Below are 24986 nucleotides of genomic sequence, written 5' to 3' on the forward strand. Positions count from 1 at the left end.
TTTTATCGTGGGCAGCCTAAGGCACACCTGTGCAATAATCATGATGTTTAATCAGCATCTTGAAATGCCACACCTGTGAGGTGGGATGGATTATCTTGGCAAAGAAGAAATGCTCACTAACATAGATTTGTGGACAATAATTGAGAGGAATAGGTCTTCTGTGTATGTAGTAAAAGTTTTAGATCTTTGAGTTCAAATCATGAAAAATGGAAGCAAAAACAAAAGTGTTGCGTGTGTATGTACAAACCCCGTTTCCATATGAGTTGGGAAATTGTGTTAGATGTAAATATAAACAGAATACGATGATTTGCAAATCCTTTTCAACCCATATTCAGTTGAATGCAATACAAAGACAAGATATTTGATGTTCAAACTCATAAACTTTATTTATTTTTTTGCAAATAATAATTAACTTAGAATTTCATGGCTGCAACACGTGCCAAAGTAGTTGGGAAAGGGCATGTTCACCACTGTGTTACATGGCCTTTCCTTTTAACAACACTCCGTAAACGTTTGGGAACTGAGGAGACACATTTTTTAAGCTTCTCAGGTGGAATTATTTCCCATTCTTGCTTGATGTACAGCTTAAGTTGTTCAACAGTCCGGGGGTCTCCGTTGTGGTATTTTAGGCTTCATAATGCGCCACACATTTTCAATGGGAGACAAGTCTGGACTACAGGCAGGCCAGTCTAGTACCCGCACTCTTTTACTATGAAGCCACATTGATTTAACACGTGGCTTGGCTTTGTCTTGCTGAAATAAGCAGGGGCGTCCATGGTAACGTTGCTTGGATGGCAACATATGTTGCTCCAAAACCTGTATGTACCTTTCAGCATTAATGGCGCCTTCATAGATGTGTAAGTTACCCATGTCTTGGGCACTAATACACCCCCATACCATCACAGAAGCTGGCTTTTCAACTTTGCGCCTATAACAATCCGGATGGTTCTTTTCCTCTTTGTTCCGGAGGACACGACGTCCACAGTTTCCAAAAACAATTTGAAATGTGGACTCGTCAGACCACAGAACACTTTTCCACTTTGTATCAGTCCATCTTAGATGAGCTCAGGCCCAGCGAAGCCGGCGGCGTTTCTGGGTGTTGTTGACAAATGGCTTTGGCTTTGCATACTGGAGTTTTAACTTGCACTTACAGATGTAGCGACCAACTGTAGTTACTGACAGTGGTTTTCTGAAGTGTTCCTGAGCCCATGTGGTGATATCCTTTACACACTGATGTTGCTTTTTGATGCAGTACTGCCTGCGGGATCAAAGGTCCGTAATATCATCGCTTACGTGCAGTGATCCCTAAATTCCTTGCAATAGCTGGTTGAGAAATGTTGTTCTTAAACTGTTGAACAATTTGCTCACGCATTTGTTGACAAAGTGGTGACCCTCGCCCCATCCTTGTTTGTGAATGACTGAACATTTCATGGAAGCTGCTTTTATACCCAATCATGGCACCCACCTGTTCCCAATTAGCCTGTTCACCTGTGTGATGTTCCAAATAAGTGTTTGATGAGCATTACTCACCTTTCTCAGTCTTTTTTGCCACTTGTGCCAGCTTTTTTGAAACATGTTGCAGGCATCAAATGAGCTAATATTTGCAAAAATAACATCAGGTTTACCAGTTCGAACATTAAATATCTTGTCTTTGCAGTCTATTCAATTGAATATAGGCTGAAAAAGATTTGCAAATCATTGTATTCTCTTTTTATTTACTATTTACACAACGTGCCAACTTCACTGGTTTTGGGTTTTGTACATTTGACATGTGTTTATTCACGCAAACACAAAACATGGTTCATTTTTTCTGCTTGTGACAATTAAAACCAGCATGAAACACTTCACTGTTGAATCAACACAGGCGTCAGCAAAGCTCACATTCATGCATTCACACACCAACATTCGGGAACCAGGATGAGGTGATAGAAGAAAGGTAAAAATATAATAAATCTATTTGTGGCAGCATCAGACAAAGTTACGTTTCTCCTTTGTATTCCACGGCTCAAAACTGTGGTGCGTTCAGGTAACCTTGATTAAAGTTTGAAACAGAGGTGCTACTAACAAAATTAATAAAAGCAACAGTATAAATAATAATCATATCAATAATCGTTGTGTAAATGTTTGTAATCCACAAATGTATTCTTAAAAAAATATAGATTCCTAAAAATTATAAATTAATTTAGAATCTGAATAAATACAAATTGTGATGTAGATTTTTTTTTAGCACCCCTAATAAATTATGTACTAATATGGTTATTATTGTCATCTACTAGTGATAATCCTACATGAATCCACTAATCTCTACCTTACACTTTAAAGTAAAGGTAAAATTGACATATTTATAATCAAGTTGTATTAAAATTCAAGGTGGGAAACTAATGATAACAATAAATAAGCAATGTTTAAGACCAAAATTGGACCACAAACAAAATATTGTTTAGGGCTGTAAAGATCCCGAGGTATCACTGCAATGAAGTTTCTCATTGTTCCACATGTATACCTGTCATTGTAATAAGAATGACAGGGCTATTTAACTACATAAAGAAATAGGGCCGCAGTTTCAAGAGCCCAAGGGGTCAGGGGCATGACATCAAAAATGTGGATGTTTTGTTATATTTCCTTGAGACTGTGTTTACTTAATTACAAAGTAAATACATCGGCTTTCACACTGTATTGTCAATGAATTAGTTATTCTGCCCTCGTTACTCGTTTCCAGCGTGCGCAGCTAGTTACCAGTATGAAGAAAAAGAAGCTCCAGTTTTTGTTGAGGATTTATGTTCCTTTTCCTGAATTATTTTTCTTCCTTAGTCTTATTTCTTTACACTTCTTCCTTCATCTAGGTTTGTAAGACTGAAAATATAAACATAAAAGTATAACGTCCATTGTGTATTTTTCATGAATAAAATAGAAGGTTTAGTGTTAATATATTCACACTATTGTTGTCCCGATACCAATATTTTTGTACCCGTGCCAAAATTATTTCAATATTTTTCGGTACTTTTCTAAATAAAGGGGACCACAAAAAATTTCATTATTAGCTTCATTTTAACAAAAAATCTTAGGGTACATTAAACATATGTTTCTTATTGCAAGTTTGTCCTTAAATAAAATAGTGAACATACAAGACAACGTGTCTTTTAGTAGTAAGTAAACAAACAAAGACTCCTAATTTGTCTGCTGACATATGCAGTAACATATTCTGTCATTTTCCATTCTATTATTTTGTCAAAATTATTAAGGACAAGCGGTAGAAAATGGATTATTAATCTACTTGTTCATTTACTGTTAATATCTGCTTACTTTCTCTTTCAACATGTTCTATCTACAATTATGTTAAAATGTAATAATCCCTTATTCTTCTGTTGTTTGGATGCTTTACATTAGTTTTGGATGGTACCACAAATTTGGGTATCAATCCGATACCAAGTCGCTACAGGATCATATATTGGTCATATTCAAAGTCCTCATGTGTCCAGGGACATATTTCCTGAGTTTGTAAACATAATATAAATTAAAAAAAAAAAAACGAAAGAAGATGTTGTGGCTAAAAGATATTGACGTAATCATAGTAGTAATTTTGAGGCCCATGGCCTTGTGGTTAGAGTGTCCGCCCTGAGATCGGTAGGTCGTGAGTTCAAACCCCGGCCGAGTCATACCAAAGGCTATAAAAATGGGACCCATTGCCTCCCTGCTTGGCACTCAGCATCAAGGGTTGGACTTGGGGGTTAAATCACCAAAATGATTCCCGAGCGCGGCCACCGCTGCTGCTCACTGCTCCCCTCACCTCCCAGCAAGTGGAACAAGGAGATGGGTCAAATGCAGAGGGTAATTCCACCACACCTAGTGTGTGTGTGAGACTATCAGTGTAACTTTAACTTTAGTATCGACTAGATACGCTCCTGTACTTGGTATCATTACAGTAGATGTTAGGTATAGATCCACCAATGGCATTTGTTTACATTTTGACGCTGGTGAGCTACGATGTGTAGTAAAACATGATTTAGTAGTAGTAGTGTTATAGCTTCACCTTTATCTTTAGTTTTTAAGCCAAAATGCGTTCGTTCTCCCTTTTCTGTCTACATACTGTGTCTGCTTGAAAGTACTCTGTGATCATGCGCTGCCGAACATGCTCCTCTGCTCGTAAAACCAGCCATGACATGACGTGACGACGACGGGGGCGCGGAGGGGTGGCGGACCGGTACTTTTCAGAGGCGGTATAGTACCGAATATGATTCATTAGTATCACGGTACTATACTAACACCGGTATACCGTACAACCCTAATTCACACAATAAACTGCAAATGTTTACACATTTAGAAATTACACAACATTTACACACCAAACATTGTATGCGATTTATCACTATTCACATTGTCGCCCTCTACTGGTCAAAATTAGCACTGCATGTAATTAACAAGGGTTGATCGTTAATCTCAGACAAAAAACACAACCACAAATACAAAAGACATCAATCAGCAATTTCAATACAAAAAAAACTAAATATATTTCTGCACAAATGATATCTACTTACAAATGTTTGACCAAGTTTCGTGATGAAGCTTACACGCTGGGATTTCTACCATTGTTGCTGCTTGTCTGGATCAATGTGTCCGTCGCTTAAAAGGTCCACCAGGAAACAATGGCTTGAGCACTTTGCTGTCCAGTCGTTGTTAAAAGTCTAATTTTTGCAATTTATTTTGATTTTTTTTCTGTCTTGCCTCTGGTGACGGCGGTCACATTTTTTTCCGCTCCCTTCTTCTCCCTGCTTGCTCTCTTTGTTTTGTCTTGTCTACACTTTTTTGAAGCATCTTTCTTTGCGCTGTCCTCCAAATCTAAACATCAGACATGGAAATGATCAGCTGGACTCTCGACTCAATTGACAAAATCTTTTCGACGAGGAAAAGAGGTTCTGGGGAGCGTAGCTGCGGGGTACATGAGCGATTCCTGGGATGAATGGAGAATCATGTACCTCTCAGTCCTTTCCATTGAGGACGTGGAAGACATCTACCTATTTGGAATCGTGATCGCGTAGCACCTGCTGATTGGGCTGGGCATTGCTCTGGTGTATCGTCAAATTCGTAAGACGATGGCAGCCACTCAAGGGGCCCAAAGGCTGTTCATCACAATGTAAGGTTTGGGCCGGGCTGTGGGATCACAGTCTGGGGCAATTTCTGAACTGAATCGCAAGATGGATCACATCATGGAAAAGCTGGTTGAAAGGGAAAAAATTGGATATGAAGGCCAGCATGGACGAATAGAAAAGACAAGCCATTGTAATGTCTGCTCGCGGAAAAACTAAAATCCTAATCTACGATTTGACTCCCTCGAATGGCCTTGATGCTGCAACAACAGGAGGGGGCTGTTTTGAAAACATCCCAGAGGGCTCCTCAATGATGGACGCTTTTGACCTCCCTCCCTCCTCAACGACACCCGGAGTCGAACTTTTGCTTGCATGCAGAACGGCCCCAGGCCTATGGACACTACATCAACACACCCAAGACAATGGGCATATACACACACACACCCTCCCCCACCCCACGCCTTCACCACTGCTTGATTCCCCTTCGGGGTGATGGACTGCTGGCAGCGCTTCATAGCAGCAGTCGACCTCCAGGGACCCAACTCCCGCCCCCCGCTCTGTTGCGAGTTGTAGTGATTATATGTAACATGTTTATGTGTGCATGGCATGGAGGTTTTTTTCCCCACTCCAGACTGGGCCCCCTTAAGAGCCCAGTCTAGATTGTATTTTTTTACTCATCTTCTTCCCCAGGGTTTTACCTTTTTCCCACCTTTTACGGGGTGCCTCGTGGCGACCCATCGGCGTTCCTGTTCTGTAACCCTGTACACTGTTTGTCTAATCTTGAACGGGTTTGTGCTGAAAACATAGTTCCGTTGTACTTGTGCAATGACAATAAAGACCTGTCCTATCCTATCCTATCCTATTTTTTGTCAGGGTTGAATGAGTAGTCTTCTTCTACTCACCCCACCGCTGCTTCATTGTTGCCCCCTGTGGGGTGCGGGAGTACTGCATACATGATCAACCCTGGTTTTAATGGCTTCATCAAGACTATTTGGGTGATGTTCGGCGGGCCAAATGAAACGTTTTGGCCGCCCTGCTGTGGCCCGTAGGCCGCCAGTTGAATTGGCCAGAAGTATGACCTCTGCTTACGTTGAAATGAGTTATTCATGCTCATTTCTGCTCAACTTTTTTTTATCACTTTTTCCATTCCTATGATTTTTTTTAAACTTGTGTGAACAACCTCGACATTGAGCCGGAGCCAAATGAGAGCCACGATGGCGCGTTTGAGACAGCTGTTAGCAGCTGATGCTAAGACCGCAGACTGCGAACATCTCAGACGCTTCAAATCTGCAACAGATGTCGCTTCCCAGCTTCTAGCACATTCTTGCCAAGGCGACGGGTTAAAGCGGGGGGGAGCGGATGTGGAAAGCTGATATAGAAAATGAAAAGACAGCTGATGCTGAAGTGTGGAAGTACAAGATAAGGGTAGATGTAACGATATGAACATTTCATATCACGGTTATTGTGCTTTAGGATTAAACATGATATATCCTTCTGGCTTCTTAAGAGCCATAATATTTGTATTTATGTGTTTAAATATCCATCCATCCATCTTCTTCCGCTTATCCGAGGTCGGGTCGCGGGGGCAGCAGCCTAAGCAGGGAAGCCCAGACTTCCCTCTCCCCAGCCACTTCGTCCAGCTCCTCCCGGGGGATCCCGAGGCGTTCCCAGGCCAGCCGGGAGACATAGTCTACCCAACGTGTCCTGGGTATTCCCTGTGGCCTCCTACCGGTCGGACGTGCCCTAAACACCTCCCTAGGGAGGCGTTCAGGTGGCATCCTGACCAGATGCCCGAACCACCTCATCTGGCTCCTCTCGATGTGGAGGAGCAGCGGCTTTACTTTGAGCTCCTCCTGGATGACAGAGCTTCTCACCCTATCTCTAAGGGAAAGACCCGCCACCCGGCGGAGGAAACTCATTTCGGCCGCTTGTACCCGTGATCTTGTCCTTTCGGTCATAACCCAAAGCTCATGACCATAGGTGAGGATGGGAACGTAGATCGACCGGTAAATTGAGAGCTTTGCCTTCCGGCTCAGCTCCTTCTTCACCACAACGGATCGATACAGCGTCCGCATTACTGAAGACGCCGCACCGATCCGCCTGTCGATCTCACGATCCACTCTTCCCTCACTCGTGAACAAGACTCCGAGGTACTTGAACTCCTCCACTTGGGGCAGGGTCTCCTCCGCAACCTGGAGATGGCACTCCACCCTTTTCCGGGCGAGAACCATGGACTCAGACTTTAAATATGTTTATCTTATTTCGTTTTAATTTGTAAAGATTTTAGTAGGTCTTTTCATGATAACGGTAAAAGAGTGTTGCACGGCCGGTCTATGTGGGTTACTTCCTGTGGTACTGTAGACACTTAACCAGTAGGTTTCATGAACATCATTAAATATGTTAGTTGTTAAACAGTAATGTGTTTCTGCCAGTTTAGTATGATGTGTGTCAGGAACTCGCATGGCTGCAATTAATTCTTGCCTCCAAGGTGACAAATAAAGTAAGTTTCTTACAAGTATCATCCCTGCAGGACGAGGAATAGCTAAACATGCTTCACTACACACCGTAGGAGGATACAATAGCTCACCTGCGTCACTGTGTCACGGCGCGGGCTCGAACCCGCTTTTCTCCGGCAGCTGGGTCTGCCAACACCTCTGTTGGAAGCGCGCCGAGACACGCCCTGCTCGCGCTGGCCGCGTCACGCCCACATGCCGGCAAGGCTGTGGGCGATCAGCAATCTGCACACCTGGGACTGATGTGGGGGAGCTGTATAAAGACTAGTGGACCCAAGAATCCTGGCTGGAACTTAGTCTTCTGTACCTAGTAAGCACCCCTTGTCTGGCTCCTATCCTGCGTACTTGCTCTCCCCCTGTGACCTCCTTGTTTTAGTGTCTGATGTCCGTGTTGTCCTCCCGCAGTGCTTTTCCGAGTTCTCCTGTGATCCCTTGTTGTTCCCCTCTGGATTGTGGACTGCCTCCCTTCATCCTCGACCTCCGCTTGATGCCTCTCTCAGCCCCACGGACCTCCCGCTTGTCTCAAGGGCCTTCTTCTGCCTAGCCCCTTAGGATTTGTCCGCTTCCTCACTCATCACTCTGGTAACACCCATCCATCCATTTTCTGCCGCTTATTCCCTTCGGGGTCGCGCTGGAGCCTATCTTAGCTCTGGTAACACTCAGCAGTTAATTCCTACACATAGTCTTACACCATACACCCTTTGGGTTTTGTCACACTCCATTCCTTTGTTGATTAATTAAATATATTGTTCTTTATTTATTATATTATATTGTTTATATATATATACATATATATATATAATAAAAACATAGAGCAATATTTCCCCCTTGTGGTTCTGTGCCATCACAACTCCCTCCTGCAACCATAACACACGGTTAACAAAAGCTAGTGTGCCTGAATGTAAAAAAAATGCCATGGGTGGATCTAACCCTGACATCCACTGTAATGATACCAAGTACAATAGCGTATCTATATTTGTTATCATCACAAAATATTTTTTCCTTTTTAAAAAATTCATATTATGTTTTTAAACTCAGGAAATATGTCCTTAGACACATGAGAACTTTGAATATGACCAATGTATGATTCTCTAACTACTTGGTATCGAATCGATACGTAAATTTGTGGTATCATCCAAAACTAATGTAAAGTATCCAAACAACAGAAGAATAAGGGATTATTACATTTTAACAGAAGTGTAGATAGAACATATTAAAGAGAAAGTAATCAGATATTAACAGTAAATGAACAAGAGGATTAATAATTAATTTTTACAGCTTGTCCCTCATAATTTTGACAAAATACCGTATTTTTCGGATTATAAATCGCAGTTTTTTTCATAGTTTGGCCGGGCTCCAGTGCGACTTATATATGTTTTTTTCCTTCTTTATTATGCATTTTCGGTAGGTGCGACTTATACTCCGGTGCGACTTATACTCCGAAAAATACGGTAATAGAATGATAAATGACACAATATGTAACTGCATACGTCAGCAGCTAAATTAGGAGCCTTTGTTTGTTTACTTACTAATAAAAGACAAGTTGTCTTGTATGTTCGCTATTTTATTTAAGGAGAAACTTGCAATAAGAAACATATGTTTAATGTACCCTAAGATTTTTTTGTGAAAATAAAGCCAATAATGCAATTTTTTGTGGTCCCCTTTATTTAGAAAAGTATCGAAATACATTTTGGTACCGGTACCAAAATGTTAGTATCGGGACAACCCTAAATGTGACCAATTCTTCCTCACCACGTTGTGCTTCAAACATTGCAGCTTCACTCAACCACAGATTTTTAAAAGCATTTCTGACATATTTGTGGCCTGGATTAGGTCTTCTCTTTTATTTTGCATGGTTATGGTTTAATATATTTCATACATATATAATGTGATACATCATGTAATAATTACATGTGTTCATTTCTCTTTACGTGTTCGAAAGGGAGTAGGAAGAAGCAATTCATAGCAAACCACTAACATATTTGTTCACTTCCTGTTCTGATCTTGTAATTGTAACAAACTTTACACCAATGAATACAACGGTTGTCTTCATAGTTAAGCCGGTCTTGATTCACTTATGAGATGAATAATATCTCATTGTCAACAAAGTTCAAGATGTTTAGCAAGATTCTTCTTCCTTGTACTTTGTGAACACTTGGAGTTTGAACCGCCTCTTAAACTGCATCATATTAGTGCATTGTTGAACTTTTTTCCTCAATCCATTCCATAGTTTAATTCTACATACTAATATGCTAAAGGTCTTAAGTGTTGTACGTGCATACAAATGTTTTAGATTAGGTTTTCCTCTTTTCTTTTGAGAATAATTGTTGTACATTCTTGGCTAGCAGGTTATAGTTTGCTTGGTACATACTTTTAGCTGTTTGCAAATGCACCAAATCATTGAGTTATAGCATTTTTGAGTCAATAAATAACGAGTTTGTATTAGAATAATTGTATCTAGGTTAGCACAAAACTTTGTGTTTCAATGAGTTCCGTCGAGTAGACAAAAGCTGTCTTTAATCCTACCAAGCAGAAGGCTTGTAAAACTCCACTGTGTAGGATGGGAAGCAACATGAAGGTGTTCTGTTTCTTTCATGTATTGTAATCAACAGAAAGATATTGTCTTGACCCGAGAACTACAAAAGCGGAGAGGAAGCAGGACCAGACTCCCCTCCAGGCGACCTTTTCTTTGAACTGTTTTACGACCTTTTCTGTGAACTGTTTACGACCTTTTCTGTGAACTGTTTACGACCTTTTCTTTGAGCTGTTCTGTAACCAAAGGCGATGGTTGTTTACGACCCCCGTCCCTTAGAAACAGCTGTTGCCATGTAATCAGGGAAAGTCCAAATAAAAGAGAAGGCGTACTATCTTTCGCCAGAGCATAGTGAGACACTGTACAGTGTCCAGGCGTCTCTCCTCAATTGAGCCAAATTGAATTCTGTCTCTGTTTAAATCCCTGTTTCTTGTCTTGTTTAATAGATGTCATCAGTGTTTGAACCTGACAGTTTGTATGTTCTCTACATTACATATTATTCTAGAGCAGGGGTCTCAGACACGTGGCCCACGGGCCAATTGCGGCCTGCAAGACGTTATTTTGCGGCCCGCACCTTAATATGAAAATGTTATGTTAGTGCGGCCCGCGAGTTTTATATGAATGGCGCTTGACGGCGTCATACTTGCCAACCCTCACGATTTTTCCTGGAGACTCCCGAATTTCAGGGCAACCATTCTGTCGAATGTCTGCCGATTTTCACCCAAACAACAATATTAAGGGCGTGCCGTGATGGCGCTGCCTTTAGCGACCTCCACAACCTGTACAAACAGCGTGCCAGCCCAGTTACATGTTGTATTTGGCTTCTGTACACACATGTAAGTGACTGCAAGACATACTTGATCAACAGCCACACAGGTCACACTGAGTGTGGCCCTATAAACAACTTTAACACTGTTACAAATATGCGCCACACTGTGAACCCACACCAAACAAGAATGACAAACACATTTCAGGAGAACATCCGCACCGTAACACAACATAAACACAACAGAACAAATACCAAGAATCCCATGGAGCCCTAACTCTTCCGGGCTACAATATACACCCCCGCTACTACCAAACCCCGCCCCCCCAACCCTGCCCCCCACACATCAACCCCCCACCCCACTCCATGCGTCGGTTGAGGTGGGCGTTAAAGGCAGTGCCATCACGGCACGCCCTTAATACTGTTGTCTAAGTTAAAATCGGGACAAATTCGGGAGAATGGTTGCCCCGGGAGATTGTCGGGAGGGGCACTGAAATTCGGGAGTCTCCCGGAAAAATCGGGAGGGTTGGCAAGTATGTTGCTAGGGCGGGATAGCCATTCAAAGAAGGTGAATTCATTAAAAAGTGCATGTTAGATTTTTTAAAGAAATCTTTTCTTGCGGCCCAGCCTCACCCAGTTTCTGCATCCAGTGGCCCCCAGGTAAATTGAGTTTGAGACCCTTGTTCTAGAGGATATTTTTTGTAACATGGTTAGTGAATGAAGCGTACTTTTGAATTATTTTCACACAAAAATATTTGTATTAAAGTGCACTATTTGTCTTATTATGGGCCTGCTGCATATTATTATTGCTCGTACTTCAAACTTGATTATAGTTCTGCACGTTTCTCTTACACTTAATACGTGACGAACCAGCCAACGAACCCCCACATATGTTATACCATCGGAAAGGTCTTGTTCGCACCGACAAGGGTACTTTAAGCTCGGAACATTTTGTGTTACCATGGCGACGCTATTCCGAAAACTAATCGCTATGGGGCAATTGAATAGGTACGCAACCGTTATAATGGCGAATATTTCCTGCAGAACGCTCCAACCTGTTCGGCGTGAAGTTGTTCAACAAATCCCACATCAACTGCTGTCATTGTGTAATGGTGGCAGGTTCATCTAACTAGAGTCCTATAACTTGGTACGTGACACAAGCTAACTGTTAGCATGCTAACAGCTAACATTAGCGTGCTAACTTTTTGAGCTAGTTTTGCAACCGTTTACACCAGAGTCATATAACTTGGTATGTGACATGTGTTAACTGTTAGCATGCAAACGATAAGTTAACTTAACTTTCATCGATTTTCGCGGCCATACACCTTAGAGTCATATCACTTGGTATATGAAACATGCTAACCGTTATCATGCTAACGTTTGCACGCATGCTAAATGTTAGCATTTTAATGCAAGCAAGCTAACGACCCCCTGCCAGAGGTCCAGGACACAGATAGGGGGAATTTTCTTGTTTTCTATTACTATGTTGTGGTGATCTATTAAGCTATTCACTTCCATTCCCAGGTAAAGGGTGAACAATAACAAAAAACCACAAAACGGCTAATCTTGATCGAGTCGCCCAACTTTTCGATGCACTTTCCTTTCAACACCTGCCTCGTCAATAACACATCCCCACATCGGTGAGAGATGTCAAAAAGGCGAGACGTACCAATACTGGCGTGCCACGGAATGCTAACAACACTCCTGTCAGCAGCTGAGAGAAGACGAACTCTGATTCATCTTGAACCGTCATCACGTGACATTGGTGACAACGCAATGCTGACAACACTGAGTGAGTACTGTATTGAAAACGACTGTAAAAGTGACTCTATGGGTGTTATTTCGTGTTTATAAGACTCTAGTTATGTACAAAAAAAAAGCGTATTTAGAAGCTATGAAACTGTTTTTATGCTTTATTTATGAAAATATTTAATGTATTAATTAGAGATGTCCGATAATATCGGCCGATAAATACTTTAAAATGTAATATCGGAAATGATCGGTATCAAAAAGTAAAATTAATGACTTTTTAAAACGCAGTATACTCTGGACTGAAGCTGTGTGCCTTCATTGTTTTTGTAGCTGTTGTTTTGAGGCATGTTTAAAAAATTTTTTTTAAATAATGCACTTTCTGAAAGTCAATTTATAGTATTTCCCATAGTTGTAGTGGGTATCAAGATGATCTCAGGGAGAGCATGTCCCAAATTCCAAGCTGCTGTTTTGAGGCATGTTAAAAAAAATAATGCACTTTGTGACTTCAATAATAAATATGGCACTTTTTTCCATAACTGGAGTTGAAGTTGTTCTCTTATTTTGGAAAACCTTGTTTTTGATTGATTGATTGAAACTTGTATTAGTAGATTGCACAACAAAGTACATATTCCGTACAATTGACCACTAAATGGTAACACCTAGGGATGTCCGATAATGGCTTTTTGCCGATATCCGATATTCCGACATTGTCCAACTCTTTAATTACCGATACCAATATCAACCGATACCGATATATGCAGTCGTGGAATTAACACATTATTATGCCTAATTTGGACAACCAGGTATGGTGAAGATAAGGTCCTTTTTTTTAAATATTAATAAAATAAAATAAGATAAATAAATTAAAAACATTTTCTTGAATAAAAAAGAAAGTAAAACAATATAAAAACAGTTACCGTATTTTTCGGAGTATAAGTCGCACCGGAGTATAAGTCGCACCTGCCGAAAATGCATAATAAAGAAGGAAAAAACCATATATAAGTCGCACTGGAGCCCGGCCAAACTATGAAAAAAACTGCGACTTATAGTCCGAAAAATACGGTACATAGAAACTAGTAATTAATGAAAATGAGTCAAATTAACTGTTAAAGGTTAGTACTATTAGTGGACCAGCAGCACGCACAATCATGTGTGCTTACGGACTGTATCCCTTGCAGACTGTATTGATATATATTGATATATAATGTAGGAACCAGAATATTAATAACAGAAAGAAACAACCCTTTTGTGTGAATGAGTGTAAATGGGGGAGGAAGGTTTTTTGGGTTGGTGCACTAATTGTAAGTGTATCTTGTGTTTTTTATGTTGATTTAATAATAGAAAAAAACAAAAAAATATAAAAAACGATACCGATAATTTCCGATATTACATTTTAAAGCATTTATCGACATCCCTAATAACACCCGAATAAGTTTTTCAACTTTTTTGAGTCGGGGTCCACGTTAATAAATTCATGGTAAAGTTACATTGTTTAATGCATCCAGCGGGGCATCACAACTGGCAAAAAAGCCATTATCGGACATCTCTAGAACCGTATTTTTCGAAGTATAAGTCGCACCGGCCGAAAATGCATAATAAAGAAGGAAAAAAACATATAAGTCGCACTGGAGTATAAGTTGCATTTTTGGGGGAAATTTATTTGATAAAAGCCAACACCAAGAATAGACATTTGAAAGGCAATTTAAAATAAATAAAGAATAAGAATAAGCTGGACAGGACAAAAAATAAAAAATAAAAAATTAAAAAATTTAATAAAATAAAATAAAATATATAAAGAATAGTGAACAGGCTGAATAAGTGTACGTTATATGAGGCATAAATAACCAACTGAGAAGGTGCCTGGTATGTTAATGTAACATATTATGGTAAGAGTCATTCAAATAACTATAACATATAGAACATGCTATACGTTTACCAAACAATCTGTCACTCCTAATCGCTAAATCCCATGAAATCTTATACGTCTAGTCTCTTACGTGAATGGGCTAAATAATATTATTTGATATTTTACGGTAATGTGTTAATAATTTCACACATAAGTCGCTCCTGAGTATAAGTCGCACCCCCGCCAAACTATGAAAAAAAACTGCGACTTATAGTCCGAAAAATACGATATTAATAATACAGTAATGCTACTTCGCATGAATTGGTTTAACACGGTCAAAGTCAAAGGTGACTGATGATGCACTTGAGGGGCCAATCTGTTCAATTCTTTCTTACTAAATCCATCGGAGCAGGCATTGATGGACCTGGCTGTTATTAAGCATGAATAATCAGGTAGGAATTAAGCTTTCCTTTTCTGGGTTGAATGACAACAGGCCCATCATCATGTGACAAAACACCACTTTTGCGTCTTACCTTTTAAAAGCCACCTCCCGTCTCTTACTGGCGCTTTCCTCTGTGCCCTTTGCTGGCTCTCACGCAAAAAGACAACATGACGTTATGGCTGCGCTTCATCCTCGCTTCAACTTAAATCCGATGAAGGAGATCCAAAAGCACCAGCATGGCAGCTAAAGGCGTACACGCACACAAGCAAAAAAAAAAAAAAAAAGTACTCCAGCTCTTTGTGCAGCTACTTTGCAACCCCTAAACTTGCATCGAACGCCATGTCCGAACCGAGCCCGACCACCACCGATGTGACCGCCGAGATTTGTATCAGCAGGCCTGCTGCTGCGGACACACAATGATGCACAAAAAGAGGGGAAAAAACGAGGAGGAGACTTCGGCATAATAAAGGCGTTAAAATGGGATATGGCTGGACCTACACCGCCCTCTGCCGGCTGTCTAGCGCCACTACAGCCTGCACCTGGTCTAATTATAATTATAATTATTATAATCATCATAATTATAATTTACTATTTTATTTATTTATTATCATTATTATTTTTTTTATAACTGCTGACATTATTTTCTTAATTTATAAATACTGACGTACATAATTTACTGACATATATATATTTTTTTACTTCATAATACTTACCCACATCATTTTTTTAAATGTTTAACTATAACTATTTAAATTACTTTTTAAATTTACAACTACTTACATCATTTTCCTAATTTATAACTTCGTTCATATTATTTTTTTTGCAGTTTATAACAACTTACATACACAATGTTCTAAATGTATAACTACTTAGATACATAATTTTTTTCTAATTAATAACTATAACTACTTACATTATTTTGTTAATTTATAACTACTTGCATACATGATTTTCTTGATTTAATACTACTTAAGTACATTATAGTTTTATAAATATAACTACTTACATTATTTTCTTAATTTATAACTGGTTGTAAACAATAATAATTGTATTACATTTATTTAAATAATTTTCATAATTTATAACTACTTACTTACGAATTTTCTTAATTTGTAACTACTTATATATATATATATATATATATATATATATATATATATATATATATATATATATATATATATATATATAAAACTATAACTACTGACATTATTTTCTTAATTTATAACTACTGACATATATTTTCTTTACTTCATAACACTTACCTACATCATTTTTAAAATGTAAAACTATAGCTACTTACATTATTTTTTAAATTTACAACTACTTTCATATATTATTTTTTGTAATTTATAACTACTTGCATACACAATTTTCTAAATGTATAACTACTTAGATACATCATTTTTTTCTAATTAATAACTATGACTACTTACATTATTTTTTTAATTTATAACTACTTACATACATAATTTTCTTAATTTATAGCTACTTAAATATATTATAGTTTTATAACTATAACTACTTACATTATTTTCTTAATTTATAACTGGTTGTAAACAATGACAATAATAATTGTATTTTATTGATTTAAAAAAAAATTCACAATTTAAAACTACTTACATACAAATTTTCTTAATTTATAACTACTTAGATATCTTTTTTTTTTCTAATTTATAACTATAACTACTTACATTATTTTCTTGATTTACAACTACTTACATAAATAATTTTCTTGATTCATAAAAATGTACCTACATAATTTACAAGTACTGACACACATTGTCTTTTAATTTATAACTACTTACATACATTTTTTAAATTTTTAACTAGTGAGATACATTAGTTTTTTCTATTTTTTAACTATATCTGTTCACATTATTTTCTTAATTTATAACTATTTAGATACATTATAGTTATATAACCGATACTACTTACATACACAGCTAAGCTGTCAATAAAGAACCAGAATAAATAAAGAAACAGGCTTAAAATACACTACTATACAATGTGTGATAAATGTCAATAATAGTTTGTCTTTTGCTGCAAAGTGCAAAAACAATGACACTGTGCAACATAACTATGAAAAGTATTTTTAAACCATATTCAACATATTTTTGGCCATAATTATGCATTTCCAATTATTAAAAGAGCTAAATGAACTAAAATGTTTATTTAAACGGATATTTCATATCATTTAGCTAAGAAAATATTCCATTTATAATTTTTAATTCCGATTTTATGGAAATTAATTACCACAGCGAATGTATAGTAATAACCAAGGATTTATTGAAAGTAGATGATACAAATACATTTGCATGTTTTGATATTAAATAAATATAATTTGGATTTACAGGGATGAAGGTACATTCTGTAACGTTTATAGTGATTTGTTTAATTTATAACTACTGACATACATACTGTTCTTAATTTATAACTGTAGTTACTCACATTTTCTTAATTTATGACTACTTACATAATTATTTTCTTAATTTACAAGCACTGACATTCACTATTTTTAAATTTATAACTACTTAGATACATTATTTTTTCTTATTTATAAACTACCTACATTATTTTCCTAATTTATAACTACTTACATATATAATTTTCTTAATTTATAACTACTTACTAAATGTTCTTAATTTATTACTATAACTACTCACATTTTTTAAAAATGTATAACTACTTACATCATTATTTTCTTAACTTATAAGTACTGACATTCATTATTTTTTTATTTATACTTACTTAGATACATTATATTTTCTTATTCACAACTATAATTAAATTTATAAGTTTTTTATTTTTTTATTTATAACTACTTACGTACATAATTTTCTTAATTTATAACTACTTAGATACATAATTTTTCCTAATTTATAATGATAGTTTGTCTTTTGCTGCAAAGTGCAAAAACAATGACACTGTGCAACATAACTATGAAGAGTTTTTTTAAAACCATATTCTACATATTTTTGGCCATAATTATGCATTTATTTAAACGGTTATTGTATATCATTTAGCTAAGAAAATATTAAATTTATAATTTTTATTTTTTATTTTATATAAATTAAGTATAGTAATAAACAAGGATTTATTGTAAGTAGATGATATAACATACATTTTCATCAGTTGCATGTTTTGATTCTAAATAAATATAATTTGGATTATGTAGTGATTTATTAAAGTGACAATATTTTTCATTTATGTCATGTTCTGTTATTGGAGCATTACATGTTACTGTCTCTTTAAGAGAATGCGTCTGGAGCACGACTCGGACGAAAGCTATTGAAGGTTTGATCCAACCAGTTTTCTTTACTGTCCTTTTTGCTGACAAAAAAAAAGATGTGGAATAAAACTATTTCTACTCTTTTTACTTTTACGCCAGCCTACTTGATATGTGATATTCATCATTATATGTGATAGCCAACCAACAATGAATTTTTGTTGCTAGCAGCAAGGCTAACAACTAGTTAGCAAGGTAATAACAATCTAAACTAGCTTTCCCTTTACATTTTTTTAGATATATATATATATATATATAAAGCCATTGTGAAAAAGCCTGGAAACAAATAGACCAAAGCTATGAATGTTTATTCAACAGTGTTTAGCTTATTTAGGCTGACCATACGTCCTCTTTTCGGCGGGTTTCTTAAATACCTCAAATGTCCGGCATTTTGAGTTAGGGTTGCGTGTATTTTCAATGTACGTCCAGGGTTAAGAAGGGGTTAAAAACAAAACAAATTGTGAAGGTGTGGTGAGGGAGGGGCAGAGACAGAGAGCGAGACAGTGGAGAGACAGACAGGACACAAGAGAGAAGCCGAAACGTAAATGCAACTTCACGGATGATTTGCGGGAAAAGTATCTGTGTTTTTGTCCTGGCCGTGACACATGGAAAGCAGAATGCACTGTGTGCAAAGCAGGAACGTATAAATCTGTGGCAAATAAAAAGGCCGACGATCTACAAGACAAGCCCATATCGACACTACAAAGCACAAAACAGCTGTGCAGGGCGAGAGCTCGTCTGCTGTTTTTTGTTTAAATTTAATTAACTTGTTTTGAGGCATTATTTATGTTTGGATTATATACAAGAGGTTATTTTGAATATTTCTACCTATGCACTTTTTTTTCCAAAACTGTGAATGTTACAGAATATAAGTGTGACTTATTTTGTTATACTGACAAGCAGTGTTGGCGTTAACACACTTTTTGTGTCTTTTTAACGCATTGAAATCAGAAAGGACGCAGATTTTTTTATTTTTTTATTTTTTTTTACCATTTGCGGCCCACAGCTAATGTTTTAAAGGCCCACGGCACATTCTAAAAATACTGTTAAAATAAACAAAAACATAACAAAAGTGAAATAAAAAAGCTTATTGGTGAAATATAATTTAGAAAAAGTTGCAATGTTGACTAATAAAACAAAGCTGTTTTTTTTTCTCTTTCAAACGGTCATTGCTCAAAACATAATATTGAATCAAAATCAATGTTATTATGAATTATTGACCTATCCAAGGCTCAAATTACTTCACATTAAATATTCCACTTTGAAAAATATTTTTGGTGGAAGATTTTGCATATTTTGTGTGTTTGCCATAAAAAAAACATAGTTTTGTTTGACAAAAAAGGGCAGAAAACAAACAAACAAACAAACAAAAAAAACATTAAAAAACTAAAACATTTTAAAATTGAAGTTGATGTAGACTCCAGAGATTTACGCGTTAAATATAAAAAGTATGTATGCCCTGGCACACCATTATCATCATTTCATGACCCAAGCAAAACACTTTTTACACGTTTATACTGAAATAAATACACCTACAACTTATTCAATACAAACATAGAAAAAACTACCAGCAGCGGTAAAGTTTAGATCCATGAAAGAAAGAAGAAAATGAATGAATGTTTATAACTGAATACATTTACATATGCATACACATTTGTTTTCTTTTGTATTATTTTTTTAATGAATGAAGTAACGTTTATGACAACCTTTTTCCAAAACACAATATAGAATGTGAGATATAACAGGATAATGCATACGTTTGTCATTTGTTTTCAAAACAAAAATGCTTTATTTAAATAAAGATATTATTTATAAAGCAAGTTGGAGTATCATTGGCAAATGTTCACCTAGTTCCGATCTTGACATGCATATATGTGTCCTCTTTTTGGGATTTCAGAATATGGTCAGCAACCTGCGGCTCTTTAGCGCTGGACCTCTTTCAGAGATGTGTGAAAATAGAAAAAAATGAAGAAAAAATATATATATATTTAAAAAAAATATATTTTCTGTAGGAGAACAAACCTTCCTAATTGTTAGAAATTCCACTGTTTATATTAAACATGCTTCACTGATGAGAGTATTTGGCAAGCACCCTTTTGTCCTACTCATTTCAGCGATCCTTGAACTCAACGTAGTTTGTTTACATGTATAAGTTTCTCCGAAGCTGCCACAGAAAGACGTGTTTTATGCCGCTCCTTCGTCTCATTTTGTCCACCAAACTTTTTATGCTGTGCGTGAATGCACAAAGGTGAGCTTTGTTGATGTTATTAAATTGTCGGAGTGCTAATCAAGCATATTTGGTCAGTGCATGGCTGCAAGCTAATTGATGCTAACATGTTATTTACACTAAATGTATGTACATATTGCATCATTATGCATTGTTTGTAGGTATATTTGAGCTCATTTAATTTCCTTAATGTTCTCTGTGTATTTAATTTATATTTACATGTCTCATGACACATTATCTGTATGTAATATTGGCTGCATTTCAGATAGTTGTTAGTGTGCCATGTTGTTCCAGACCACAGCAAACGTTACCCAGCTTGCAAAGATTGTAATAAATCCATTAGAAGAAGACAGCCTGCCGTTTCCTTAAACTTAGACACACACATTTATACCTTTGGCCATTCTGAGCCAGTCATTTCCAGAAGTTATCTCACCCTGTGAGAAGCCTCAATTTTACTAATGATTTCCAATGTTGCAAAATGTGTAGAATAAATATTAAAATACAACATTTTTGTCAATCTTTGATAGTAGGCTCATATAGACACGTACAGCATGTGTTGCCTTCATTATAACACTTATATAAGGCTCTTAATATTTTGCGGCTCCAAACATATATTTTTTGGTATTTTTGGTCCAATATGGCTCTTTCAACATTTTGGGTTGCCGACCCCTGGCCCTATAGCCTTATGACTGGCGAACGTTGACGACATTGTGGTCACGTGACGAGCCCAAGTCACGTTTTTAAACTAAAAAGCCAACTTACAGTGCACTTTGTTCTTCCCACCGCTAGGAGGCAGCGCCGCACAGCACACCGCCTTCTGTTCCTGGTCGTTCCAATGTGTCCTCTCATTGCACTTTCAGAGCGAATGACTCGCACGAACTGTAAGTAGACGTTCGAAACGGCACTTTTTTGAAGATAAACATGTATACTTTACATTTTTTTAATCATTGACTGAAGGTATATTTCTATTTTCAAGCACGCTTCAACTCCTAGTACCAAACTAACTTCTGCTTACGTAACAGAACGTGTTTTTTTCCCCCATAGACTTCTTATAAGTAGACACAGCATCGACCTACTGGCGCTGACGAGACGCGGGGCCGCCATCTTGGAGTGGTGATCCGCTCCACTCAGTGCAATTCATTTGGCAGAAGCAATGAACTGTCGGCGCATTTAATTAATCTCACCTCACTGATTTTCACGCAGTTTTTTGCCATACGTGTAGCTATGATAAAGGACACATGTTTTGGCGTGTTTTATTATTCATAGTTTGCTTAACAGTAATAGAATATTCTTATATGCTATAATTGACCAGACGTCCGAGATCAAAACTGGGGACATAATCCCAGAGAAGGAGGGAAAAAATGGTCAGCTATTTTTAAGTTGAAGAAACAATATGATTAGGTTATATATACATGCGTATATCCTACATAAACAATGTATGAATACATTAGATATCTATAGCACCTCCAAAACCCTCAAATCTAGACTCCAAACATCCCAGAACAAGCTAGTCAGATTACTTCTAGACCTCCACCCCAGATCCCACCTCACTCCTACCCACTTCTCCAAAGTGGGCTGGCTCAGGGTGGAGGACAGAGTAAAACAACTTGCACTGAGCCTCGTCTATAAAATCCGCTACACATCCCTGATACCGAAGTACATGTCAAACTACTTCTTTAACGTAAATGACCGCCATAACCACAACACCAGAGGGAGCGCCACTAACCACGTTAAACCCAGATTCCGATCTAACAAAGGTCTTAACTCATTCTCTTTTTATGCCACATCAATGTGGAATGCGCTCCCAACAGGTGTAAAAGAAAGGGCATCTCTATCCTCCTTCGAAACCGCACTAAAAGAACACCTCCAGTCAACTTCAACCCTAAACTAACACCCTCCCGTCCTCATCATACCTCTTCGGATTGTAAATAATCAAATGTAGACACTTTTCCTTATACTTTCTGATCTCTCTCTCTCTGTGTCCACTACTTGCTGTACATATCCTACCAAGTCAGTCCTACACTGTTCCAATGTCCATTTCTCTGATGATACAATTGTTGATGACTGAAGTGTTGATACCAACCAATCCTAAACCCCCCCTCCCTCCATATCCCACACCCCGGATTGTAAATAATGTAAATAATTCATTGTATATACTCTGATGATTATCTTGTGTGATGACTGTATTATGAAAATAGTATATATCTGTATCATGAATCAATGTGGACCCCGACTTAAACAAGTTGAAAAACTTATTGGGGTGTTACCAATTAGTGGTCAATTGTACGGAATATGTACTTCACTGTGCAATCTACTAATAAAAGTTCCAATCAATCAATCAATATATATCTTAGTTGCTGCAGCAGCAGAGAGTTTATTCTGTCTTGACACTTTGTATTGATATTTTGTATTATATTCTTCCCTTAAATGATCATGTCTACAGTTATTGTTTTATATGTATTTTTTTATGTATGTCGCTTTGGATAAAAGTGTCTGCCAAATACTTAAACATAAACATATATAAACACCTGAAAGTCTTCATATCAGCTAAAACCACCAATCTGTTTCACTGGATTCAGAATAAAACCAAATTCTGTTTTACCCAACAATGTCAGTATTTCAATATTGTTACTTGAAGCTAGATTACATTTAGACTTGTATAATACTGTATAGCCACTGTCCATCTGATTGTCTAGTTAGCTAACATATATTAACCACCCCAACCCCCTACACAATCAGGACTGTGGTCCTAACTTTTACCCCTGTTGGCTTTTACAATCTTTATCTTCATCATTTATTTCAAATTTATGTTATTCAAGTATGACATGTTTAAATTTAATTAATTTCATTGACAAGCAATTGGGGAGGAGATCTTGCCCCAAGTGGAGGAGTTCAAGTACCTCGGAGTCTTGTTCACGAGTGAGGGAAGAGTGGATCGTGAGATCGACAGGCGGATCGGTGCGGCATCTTCAGTAATGCGGACGCTGTATCGATCCGTTGTGGTGAAGAAGGAGCTGAGCCGGAAGGCAAAGCTCTCAATTTACCGGTCGATCTACGTTCCCATCCTCACCTATGGTCATGAGCTTTGGGTTATGACCGAAAGGACAAGATCACGGGTACAAGCGGCCGAAATGAGTTTCCTCCGCCGGGTGGCAGGGCTCTCCCTTAGAGATAGGGTGAGAAGCTCTGTCATCCGGGGGGAGCTCAAAGTAAAGCCGCTGCTCCTCCACATCGAGAGGAGCCAGATGAGGTGGTTCGGGCATCTGGTCAGGATGCCACCCGATCGCCTCCCTCGGGAGGTGTTTAGGGCACGTCCGACCGGTAGGAGGCCACGGGGAAGACCCAGGATACGTTGGGAAGACTATGTCTCCCGGCTGGCCTGGGAACGCCTCGGGATCCCCCGGGAGGAGCTGGACGAAGTGGCTGGGGAGAGGGAAGTCTGGGCTTCCCTGCTTAGGCTGCTGCCCCCGCGACCCGACCTCGGATAAGCGGAAGAAGATGGATGGATGGATGGATGACAAGCAATTCTATTATGGTCATACTCTTGTTTGCTGGCGGCTACGATTTCAGTACTATTGAAGATCTTTGCTCCTTCTCAACTCTGTGGTAATATTCTTTTCACAAAATACAAACAATAGTACGTTAATGTTAAATCTTCCTTGTGAAAAGTAATCCCCCGATTACTATTTTCAACAGTCTGCTCATTTGAGCGGGAAAACGCTGAACACCATCTTTGTTTTCTACCTGTCAACTGTCAGTTTAGGCTGCTCGTCACCACTTCAAGATGGCGGACGAATTTCTCGCGTCACAGCAGCCAATGCTACGTCTACTTATAAGATGTCTATGGTTTTTTTTAGGGATGTCCGACAATGGATTTTTGCCGATATCCGATATTCCGATATTGTCCAACTCTTTAATTACCGATACCGATATCAACCGATACTGATATACACAGTCGTGGAATTAACACATTATTATGCCTAATTTGGGCAACCGGGTATGGTGAAGATAAGGTCCTTTTTTTAAATATTAATAAAATAAAATAAGATAAATAAATAAATAAAAAATTCTTGAATAAAAAAGAAAGTAAAACAATATAAAAACAGTTACATAGAAACTAGTAATTAATGAAAATGAGTAAAATTAACTGTTAAAGGTTAGTACTATCAGTGGACCAGCAGCACGCATTGGTATGATCTTCTGTCATACCAATGCTGTGTGCTTACGGACTGTATCCCTTGCAGACTGTATTGATATTTATCGATATATATTGTAGGAACCAGAATATTAATAACAGAAAGAAACAACCCTTTTTGTGTGAATGAGTGTAAATGGGGGAGAGAGGTGCACTAATTGTAAGTGTATCTGGTGTTTTTTATGTTGATTTAATAAAAAAAAACAAAAAAAAACGATACTGATAATTTAAAAAAAAACGATACCGATAATTTCCGATATTACATATTTTAAAGCATTTATCATCTCTAGTTTTTTTCACCAAACGTATCAAACAAAAAAGGAAGTTATTAATGGTATC

The 24986-nt window shown here is 37.6% G+C and overlaps 1 protein-coding gene across 1 annotated transcript in view; it reads right to left on the reverse strand.

Annotated features, from left to right (window-relative positions):
- The window catches only part of LOC133609804 (tyrosine-protein kinase yes-like), a 45996-nt gene extending 30622 nt beyond the window's left edge, over positions 1–15374 (reverse strand). The window contains exon 1 of the mRNA XM_061965771.1: positions 15028–15374. The gene's annotated coding sequence lies outside the window, so the exon portion shown is untranslated. The remainder of the gene's footprint in view (positions 1–15027) is intronic.
- Between the last annotated feature and the right edge of the window lie 9612 nt (positions 15375–24986).

This window comes from Nerophis lumbriciformis, linkage group LG07 (genome assembly GCF_033978685.3).
Source record: "Nerophis lumbriciformis linkage group LG07, RoL_Nlum_v2.1, whole genome shotgun sequence".
Taxonomy (NCBI): domain Eukaryota; kingdom Metazoa; phylum Chordata; class Actinopteri; order Syngnathiformes; family Syngnathidae; genus Nerophis; species Nerophis lumbriciformis.